Source organism: Falco rusticolus, chromosome 9, assembly GCF_015220075.1.
Source record: "Falco rusticolus isolate bFalRus1 chromosome 9, bFalRus1.pri, whole genome shotgun sequence".
In the NCBI taxonomy this organism is placed as follows: domain Eukaryota; kingdom Metazoa; phylum Chordata; class Aves; order Falconiformes; family Falconidae; genus Falco; species Falco rusticolus.
Window position 1 is genome coordinate 29,915,470 of NC_051195.1, and position 9,611 is coordinate 29,925,080.

The window sequence follows — 9,611 nt, forward strand, 5'->3', positions numbered from 1 at the left end:
ACCTACTGCTGGCCATGCCTTTGCAACGGGAGGTTCACTGATGGCTGTAACCAGGGCTGAGCTCCTCCACAGCCGTGCAAACACCCGGAGCAGGGCCTGGTGGGCAGCAGTTCTTGGCACAGGCATCCTCGGGGCTGTGGAGTCTTGAGTGCATCTGCAAACGCTGCAGAAACAGCCCATCCTGCAGGACCCCTCAGTGTGATAGGGGCTGCGGGCAGGTGCCTCTGGGCTCTCTGTGCATGAGTGTGGATGGCATCCCGAATGGAGGGGACAAGAGCAGGCTGAGCACCAACCGAACTGCCTGTCCTGCTTCCCTGGCTCTGAGCTCCCTCCCCGCAACCGAGTTTCAAGGGATCTGGCTCCACAGATGAGCCCAGGCTGCTCGGCTCTTTCGGTGAGGGCATCTCTGGCCTTGTGCGGTCACGGTTTCACAGAAGGAAAAGCACCTGCTGAGCCCAAACAGCCCCAAACACCACATCTTTCATCCCAAGGGCAAAGCTGAAAGATGTGTCTTCCCCTGTGTATTGCATTTCTCAGTGGAGGAACAGGGGCTCACAGGCAGTTTGCTGGCTTAGAGGAGAGAGAAAAGGACAGAAGCACAAGAGCCAGGCACTGAATCACACAGAGCCTGATGTTTAGAGGGCTGGGTCTGGAGATGGGCTGAGCCTCAGCTAAGGCTCAAGTTGTGATTAGCTCTCTGTTAGACACCTGTGAGTCTACACTGGAGAGTAGCTTTGCCTGGAGAGGGGCAGCTGGTGCTGGCTGGGCACAAGCCTGGATCTGGGCTCTCCTCCGGGCTTCTCTAGAGTCTGCTAAAGAGCTGAGCAACCACTGCCACGTTGCAGCCACCCCAGCCAGAGCCTCCCTGCTGTGCACAGCCTGGGGCTGCATCCCAGAGCAGCCTCCCAGGAAGGGATCCATCTCAGCCAGTGCTGGAGCTGGGGAAGCTCTTGTCCCGCGCCAGCCCCAGAGGCTGTGGCTGGCCGCTGGGACAGTCCCACAGGCTGCAGCCATGTCACTGGTGGCCTTTCAAGGTGTCATCCCCGGGGAACTTGACAGCTGCATCAGCTTTTGTCCAAAACCCCACAGTACTGCAGGGCTCAGGCACTCGGAAAACACGTCAGCTCTTCCCTTAAGGCCAGAGCAGTAACACTGTGAGGTGTTTAATTGCTGGTTAATTTCTGAGCCCTAAAATGCACCTTGGTCCTGCCGGCTAGCTTTTCCTGCAGTCACAGGAGCTCAAAGGTGTTTGGGTTTAACTGGATTTCTTTGGTTGGGCAGGAAAACCCAGCTGCCATCTCTTCCTCTGCCCCCTCCCCAGAGCTGGAAGGTCGATTTTCTTCCCCCAGGGTGAAACCCCAGCCCTGTGGTGGGCTGTCCCCCCATGGGACCCCCCCAGGGGAAACCCCCGTGCCTGCCCAGCGAGGCTGCAGGAAGCTCCAGCTTCCCCCGATAAACACTGAGCTGCCGCGCTTCCGCAGGGAGCTGAGCCAGGCTGCTCCCTGCTCACACCCGCTGCCCTCAGCTGAGGGGAAACAGGGGGAATCTGGAGAAATGGCAACTGGGGAAGGTGTCGAGTCTCGGCTGCTCTAGTCACAGGGAAGAGATGGGTCCCATGCGCTGCAAGGTGAGCCCCAGGATCTGCTTCTGCTCACCCACCTCTGCCCAGGAGACCCACAAAAACTGGGACCTGGGTGGTCACCCCAACTCCGAGCACACTCCTCCTCCTCTTCCTCCCCCTCTTCTTCTTCCCACAGCCTGCACAGTAGGAGCTGGTAAAGCTGCATACCCTCTTCCTCCCAGCCATGCAGGGTCAGAGCTGCCCTGCTGCCTTGCTTGCAGCCCATCCCCCTGGTGTCAGGCCTGCAGTGGCCCCCTTGTTTGCCCCTCTTGTGTCTCTCTTGTGCCTGCTTCTCCTGTTTCTCAGCACTTTTCCAAGTCAGAAGCACACCGGCCGGACCCCTCTCGGCGGGCAGAGGCGTGCAGAGCCCTGCCAGCCTAGCTGTGCAGGTGGCTGAGGCACCTGCGTGCCAAAGGGGGTGGCACAAAGCAGTGGCTAGGGCCAGCTGTGGTACTAGGAAGAGTGAAAACCCTTTTGGAGGCAAGCCTCATCCCAGGGAAGGCATCAGGAGCAGCAGTTGGAGGGATGTCTGAGGTCATTAAAGTGCACTCAAACCCAGCAAGGAGGAGGAACGAGGGGTTTGGCCAGACCTTATCCCTGATGGGGACATCAGTGACACAGCCCCGATGCTGCAGCGCTGCTCTGGGGCAGGCTGAGCAGCCAGCTGGGCAGCTGCTAGTGAGGAAAGAGCCAGGAGAACCCCAGCAGCTGGGGCGATGGCTCTGGGGAGGGAGTGGTGGGTGATCATAAGCAGTGTCATGCCCAGGTGGGATCTGCTGCGGGTGGGAGGGCGGCCCAGCCTTGAGAAATAGGAGATATTTCAGCTCACTGATTCACATGCCAAAGTTCCCGTCTGGTCCTGCCGCGATGGAGATGTGGGGCAGAGAGCAGCAGCCACGCAGAGCTGGAGCATGCAGCCAAGCACACGTGTGGCCACCCAAAAATACACCCCGAGGCCCCGAACTGGTGATGCCAGCTGGTTTAGGGGCTTGTGTGGATAAATCTGCAGGTCCAGCTTGGCCACCTCCACAGAGCAGCCTTCCAGGTGCTTCCTGCCCCAGAAGCACACAGCAGACCCCAAGAGACAAAACCACTCTGTAAATGTTACCTAAACCTGCGGGGCAGCTCTCGAGCCCAGGCAAGGGTGGTGCAGGCAGACAGACATGCCAAGGCATCTCACCATCCCACTATCTATTTATTTGCCAATTTATTTATTGATTTGTTCGCTGTGGTGCAGGAAGAGCAGCAGCACTTGCCCTGCTACCAGCTCAGTGACACAGCCTGCACCAGGGCCCCAGACTCTCATTTCTAAACCACCAGCGGAGGGGAACCCCAGGGGACCTGACATCATTTCTGAGCAAAAACAACGGTCAGGCATTCAGTGGCACTGGGGGAAAAGGATGGGAACAGAGTGCTGGTGAATGGGACCTTAAGGGATGTGCTTACCCCACCAGAGCCGGTGGTACCTGCAGGGGCTAACTGCCCAGCCATAATGTCCCAGAGGGCATCATCTGTCGATGTCCCAGGGGAGGACAACCAGCCCCCTGTGGTGCCGATGGGCACGCTGCTGAGTGAGCGCTGGCCGGCAATGCTGCCAGGCCCACAGGCAGCACCTGCTGCTGGCGAGGCTCTGCAGGCTGAGGACAGACAGAACTCACCACGGGTGTCAGCCGCGTGGAGGTGGCCCCAACCCTGGTGCTGGCACCACTTGCAGAGGCACCGCGTTAAAGGAGGAGGTGGATGGGCTTTGGCAGGGTGAGTTCAGGATGCATCTGAGTCCTGGGGGGGGTGTCTCTCCCAAAGAGGGAGACTGAGCCAGTCGGCCGGTCACCCTCCAGCCTGTGCCAGGGAGGGAGCGCTCAGGCACACCCTCTGCTCGGCTGGGGAGGAAAATGCCCCCAACCCAGAAGGGTCACAGGGTGCTGCAGCCCAGCACGGGGCATGCTGCAGTTTCCTGGGAAAGCAGCCCCCTCTCCAGCATCCACCCCTTCCTGGGCTGCTGAGGCTGCTGGGGGCCTCAGCTCTGGCACGGGATACAGGGATGCCGGTCGCTCCCTCCCACAGCTTCCCCTTTTCTCAGAAAGCCTGGAAACCAAAGGTGAAAGAAGTGGGTGGAAACTCTGCACACTGCCGTCCAGGAAGAGAAGTGAGTAAGTCGGCTGCAATATTTAACAGTGCCTGCGGCCCCAGGACTCGCAGACTCGCCTCAACGGGAGCCGGAGCTGCTGGGTGAGTGCCGGGGTCACGCTGCCGCTGCGGGAGGGTCTGTGCCGGAGCAGGGGGTCGGTGTGGCTGCGTGTGGGGTGATCCCTTTGCTGCTGCTCTCCCCGAGGAGCCACAGCCCGGGCGCTGCGGAGGGTGGCTCTCAGCGGGGACACGCTGACGTCTCATGGCGATGGCAATGCACTCACTCCTGGCTGCGGGAAGTGGGAAAGGAGATGCCAGACCCCACGCGTGGGGCATGAGCACCTTCACTTCTATCCCTGGCTTTTTTGGCAATTTGCAAAATTGGACTCATTTTGCTAGTATTTTAAAGGGTGGGAGGCACCTAACTGTTCCTGCAGACTTCCTGGGAAGACAAAGTGAAACCCCCTGGATTAACACCCTGGCCACCATGCCAGCGTGGTGTGGGTGGCTGCGCAGCACCCACACGACTCTGCTGCTTGGCCCCAGACATGTCCTGGCTAATCCGTAACTCCTGGGCTAATTAGCTAATAACACCTAAAGGAGGGCATTGCTGCTTTTTTTGACATGTAAAGCAATAAATGGGTAACTGCCGAGCAGTGGCGGTACCTGGTGGTCCTGGCCAGGCAGCCACATCCCCTCCTGCAGCAGCTGCTTGTGCTTTGCCTCCCCCAGGAGTGAAGGATGGGGCTGCACTGCTGTGGTGCTGCTGTCTGGGTGGTGGGGTTGGCCGTACATTAGCATCTCCAAAACGACTTGCCTTGCCGTGGGGAAGTGTGCTCCTGCAGCCATCTCTGCTGTCCTCCCAGGGACAGGCCAGGCTGCTCAGCACGGGTATTTTGTTTTTGCTGATAGTATTTCCCCTACGCATTGCAGAGAAAGGAAATGGAGTTTGCAGGGAAGGCAAAGTGTGCCTCACACAGCCTCATGGAGAGGTGGGTGCTGGATACGCAGGGCTAGGGGGATGCCTCCCTGGGGTGGCTCTCACAGCAGCTCGAGGAGCCCATGGGTGCCTCCATGGGTCCCCTCCAGGGCCTGGCTGCCCCCAGCTCCCAGCTGGCTGCTTGCTGCTGTGAGGCCTTGGAGCCTCTTGCCCCAGGAGCAGAGGCTGTGAGGGGCTGCAGGTTAACTCACTGCAACACAGAAAACCCCACAGCAGCAGCAGCAGCAGCAGCAGCAGCAGCAGCAGCAGCAGCAGCAGCAGCAGCAGCAGCAGCAGCAGCAGCAGCAGCAGTGTCCTACTAGGCACCCACATGCCTGGGGTATTTCTCAACTCACCAGCATTTTCGGGCTGAGATCAGGAGCCTTGAGGAGCTTTCAACTTTTTGGCTTCTGTGCTGGAGCCCATCTTTTCCCTGGTACCCACTCCTGGGCACATCTGTCAGCTTCAACAAGCTGTCACCTGGCTGCTGGGATCAACACCAGGTTCTCACATCCTGAGCTCTCCCAGAGGCAGGACAAGCCCAGGACAGCCAGCATCAGAAGAGGTTGTACCAGAACCAGCATGGGGATCCCGTATGTCCCAAGCCAGGCAGAGAGGAGGATTTAAGTAGTGCAGGGTGCCATGGGATCCTGCTCCAGAGTCAGGGAAGGCAAAAGGCAGTGGGGTTACAAACACCCCACCTGCACAGCAGGCAGCTGGGCTGATGCAATCCTCCCTGGGGCTGAGCTCAGGGCTGTATCCTGACAGGTCCTCGGGAAAACACAGGATCAAGCCAGGGCAGGGCACCTCCACACCAACAAAATACCCAGCACCCAGATGGCTCCCACATCTCCATTCCTCCCTGCCCTCCCTGGCATTACCCAGCACCCTGCTCCAGTGAAGACCAGGGGCCAGGGATACCCCCAAAGACACAGGGCCAAATCCAGCCCTAGCCCAGCCTGGTGCAGGAACGTGGGGCAAAGCTGGAGATGGGAATGCCAAGGAGCAAAGACAGAGCCCAGAGGTGGAGATGTGCCCAGCACACACAGCGCATAGGAACCTGCATGAGCATCCTGAAAACATCATGGAAACACCCACTCTCACAAGAAGGGATGGGTCTAGACGCAGGAGGTTGGGTAGAGCCATCCCTTTGCCCACTGTGCAGGAGCAGGAGCCCAGCACCGCTGGAGGGGGGTCACAGCCTCCTGCACCCCATGGCTGCCTGCAGTGCCATGCCCCAGGGAGAGCCCACGTCACTCCCTGCTCTCAGGGCCCCTGGATCCCAGGGGTGCTGTGGATGCCATGTCATGGGGACGTTGCTTGCAGGAACAGCCAGGAGTGAAAGAAGAGTTGGAGCTTGTCCAAGTTTGCATTTTGAGCCCTCCTTTCCCAGCCTGGCCCCCGTGGGCTTCCCATCACACCCAGGTCAAATTGCCCCCCATGCATGGGCGATGGGGCTGCCCCAGTCCCAGCCCCCATAAGACCCATGCCAGGCAACTGCTGAGCTGTCTCATGCAGCCCCCACACTCATGTCACTTCCCTGGGGCCATGGAGTGAGGGAAGGGGATGACCCCGGAGCACCATCAGGGAGGGTTTGTCAGGGTTGACCCCCATCCTGCTCACCTGCCTATTTGCTTGAAACCCTTCCCCTTTCTTTGCAAACCACGGAGGAAGATGGGGAGGAAGGCTTTTCCCTCACCTCCACCTTTCAGTTCCTGAAAGCATCGGTTGCTCAGTGGCCAAGGGCTGAAGGTGGGTAGCTGGCACTTTGAACAGCAGTGATCCTTCAAGTCTTTTGGGGTAAATGCCTTGGAGAAGAGTTGTACAGCTTAAAGAATGAAGCACAAAGGATTTCCATGTGTTTAAATAGCTGTAGCATCTCTGGCAGGCTGCCTTCCTGCCCTGCTCCCTGCCACAGGAGCCTGCCTGCAGAGTGGGGGGAGGAGGAGGAGGGGGAGATCACCCCACTTTTCTGAGCTCACGGGGCTCAGAGCCATTGAAACCTCTCTGCCACTCGCTAATGGTCTGAAAAACAGCATGGTGCACAGCCAGGTCCCTGAGCCACTTCTTTGACCCCGACCACCTGCTGCAGGGTGGGATGACCCTGGTGTAAGGCTCTGCTTTACCCCATCTCCCTCTGCTTCTGCTCCTCCAGGTAGCCCCTGCAGCACCGCTGCATGTGCTACCCAGGCTGTGCTGGCGCTGGGACCTGCAGCCTGGGACCCTATGGCTTTTGCAACAAGACTTGGCTCCTTCGGGGCATTCATCAGGATGGTGAGTTCACACTGCCCTAGCTGAACTTGGATTCCCCACAGATGGATTAAAATAGAGCTCCAGGCCAGCTGTTGAGCAATCATGGAGTTAGCTCCCCACCGACAGTTGCTCGGTGCTTCCCCCATTGAAATCTTTGCCCATGCTCCAAAGTGGTGTGTGTCATTTCCCGTCTCTTCTGCTGATCCTTCAGACCCAAGGGCTCCCCTCCTGCACTGCCAGCATACGGGCAAAGGGCTAAGCCATCCTGAGCCACTGTCACCACAACTGTGGTGACACCTGTGTGTGACACCTCTGTCAGACTATTGCCAAGCCAAGAAAAAGCCTCTCCCTGCCTTTCAGCTACCTGCTCAGTTCATGGGTTTGAACTCCTGCTGAGGACTGAGGCTGCCCAAATCTGCTGGCAGCAATCTCCACAGCGGCTCACAGGGGTCCCCATGTGTCCCCCCGAGTCTGCCCCTCTACGCACATGAGCTTTGCAGCCCAAACCAGAGCGCAGGGGCAGTGGGCAGCAAAGGGCACGTGTAGTTGTGGGATGCATCAGCATGCGCCACCTTGGCCCATACCAAGACCAGTCCCTCCCTGGATCTGCTCTCTGAGCTGCCTGCAAAAGGCCTTGCACTGCTTCATTTTAAGCTGCAGGATTACCCTCTGTCCCTTCCCAGTCCCAAATGGGCAAGGTCCCCTGCACCTCATGGTCCACCTGCAGTACCACCTGCTGCACAAACCATTTCCATCCATCAACTGTTGCCTCCCAGTTCAAGGGGTTCCCACGAGCACTGGTTTCAGTATGAATGGAAGAGAGGGCCAGTGCCCAGGAGTGCCCCACCACCCCAGCATGACTGCACCCCTTTCTCAGATCCACATGCAGAGGAAGAGCAGTTTAGAGTGAGGGATATGTTACCACTTGCACACAGAGCGAATATGTAGGTGGGATTCCCAACACACCTCTGAATACCAGCCCCAACTGGAAGAAATGGTATTTCCCTTACAGCTCCAGCAGGTTTGCAGAGCTCAGGGCTGACCTGAAGCTTTGCAGTGGCTCTGAACAACAGGGTGATACGTGGAAGCAGTGGAAAAAAATAGCAGCTGACTTGAGCAGTTTCCAAGGAAAGCTGTGGCTGCGTGTGCTGCTTCTGGGATGAGAGCAAGAGGTGCCAGAGTCCTCTCCTTGCAGGAGCTCCCAGTTGCAAAAAATCTGTGTCAGCTCAGTGCCTGCACTGTGTCAGTGACATGATGAGCTCTGTGCTATTTTTCCCCCCTTGCAGATGGAGCTGGAGCTGGCTGGGGCCAGGGGAAGCTGACTCGCACTGGCTGCTTGGCTCTGAGAACTGAATTCCATAGGCGTTAAAGCCTCCAAAAATGCCCTATGGATTCAGTTCTGCAGCTGGGCAGCAAATGAGCCTCAAATCTTCAGGAAGAGAGTGCAACTGTTAGCTGTTCCTGCAAGAACTGTAAAAATCTTTGCTCCTGCACAGGCACCAGAGTAGGAATGGAGGTGAGTTACAGCCACCATGGGAAACCCTGTGTTCAGAGCCCTGCTTGAGGCAATCGTTGATTGTGGCAGGCTTTCCCTCAAGGGAACAAAAAAGCCCACTACAAAATGTTTTCTTCGGTCTGAAAGTGAAATGGCACTTGAGAAAATAAATATGTTTCTGCCTCCTGATGTACTGCATGCGATTGTAAGCCTCCGCTAAAAATACTTTGTCAGAACAACAGCCTGGGTGTGCCCAGCAATCTCCTATTCAGAGTCTGGGCAGCAAAACCAAACAAAACTTTGGAAAAGATAAACAGGACAGGATGAGTAAAGTTAAGGGTTATGCCCGCTCTCTCCCCGCAGATGTCCCCAGCAGAGACAGGAATTTGGAGAAAGTTTTTGTGGATGCAACAGGCTGTCCTTCCACCCATCTATTGTTTACCTCTAGGAGACCTTGGCTGCCTACCCTGAGTTTTGGGAACATTTTCCACTATAACATGGTACAAAGCTGCCACCAGGAATTTATGGGCTGGAGGAGTGGCATTTAGGATAAATTATTATGTAAGTCCTAATAATTTATGTAGCGTCCAATCATCACCGTAGGGCAAACCCCATGCTTCCCCTCACCTTGCCTAGAAGAGCTGGTTTGCACCTGCTCCAGGATCTCACCTAAAGCAGCCCCTTCCCATGGCAGGTGGCACCCAGCTCTGACAGCCCAGCTGCGCCCTGCGCCAGCTGTAGGGGATGGGGAAGAAACTCCTTCCAGCGCCCCATCAGAGCACTGCACTGTCCGCATAAGGGTCCAGTGCATGAACCTCAGGTTCACTGCGTGAGCCACTGCCTATAGGAACAGCTGCTGCTGCTGGGAGGACAGGGAGTGCAAATGCCAGTGCTGCAGCAAGGCTGCCACAGGCCAGGACAGCAAACTTCTAACTGCACATTCTACCTGGGCAGGATGCCCTGCTTAGATAAGGAAGAACAATAATAATGATAAAAAAAGACGGGAATCCCTGCATTTTTCCTGTACTGGGTAACCAAAGGCATATCTCATTAGCCACTGGTTGTTAATGAAGGCCTTTTCTGCTCCATACAGTACATCCCACAACCACAACTTGCAACACAGCCAAGGAGCATCA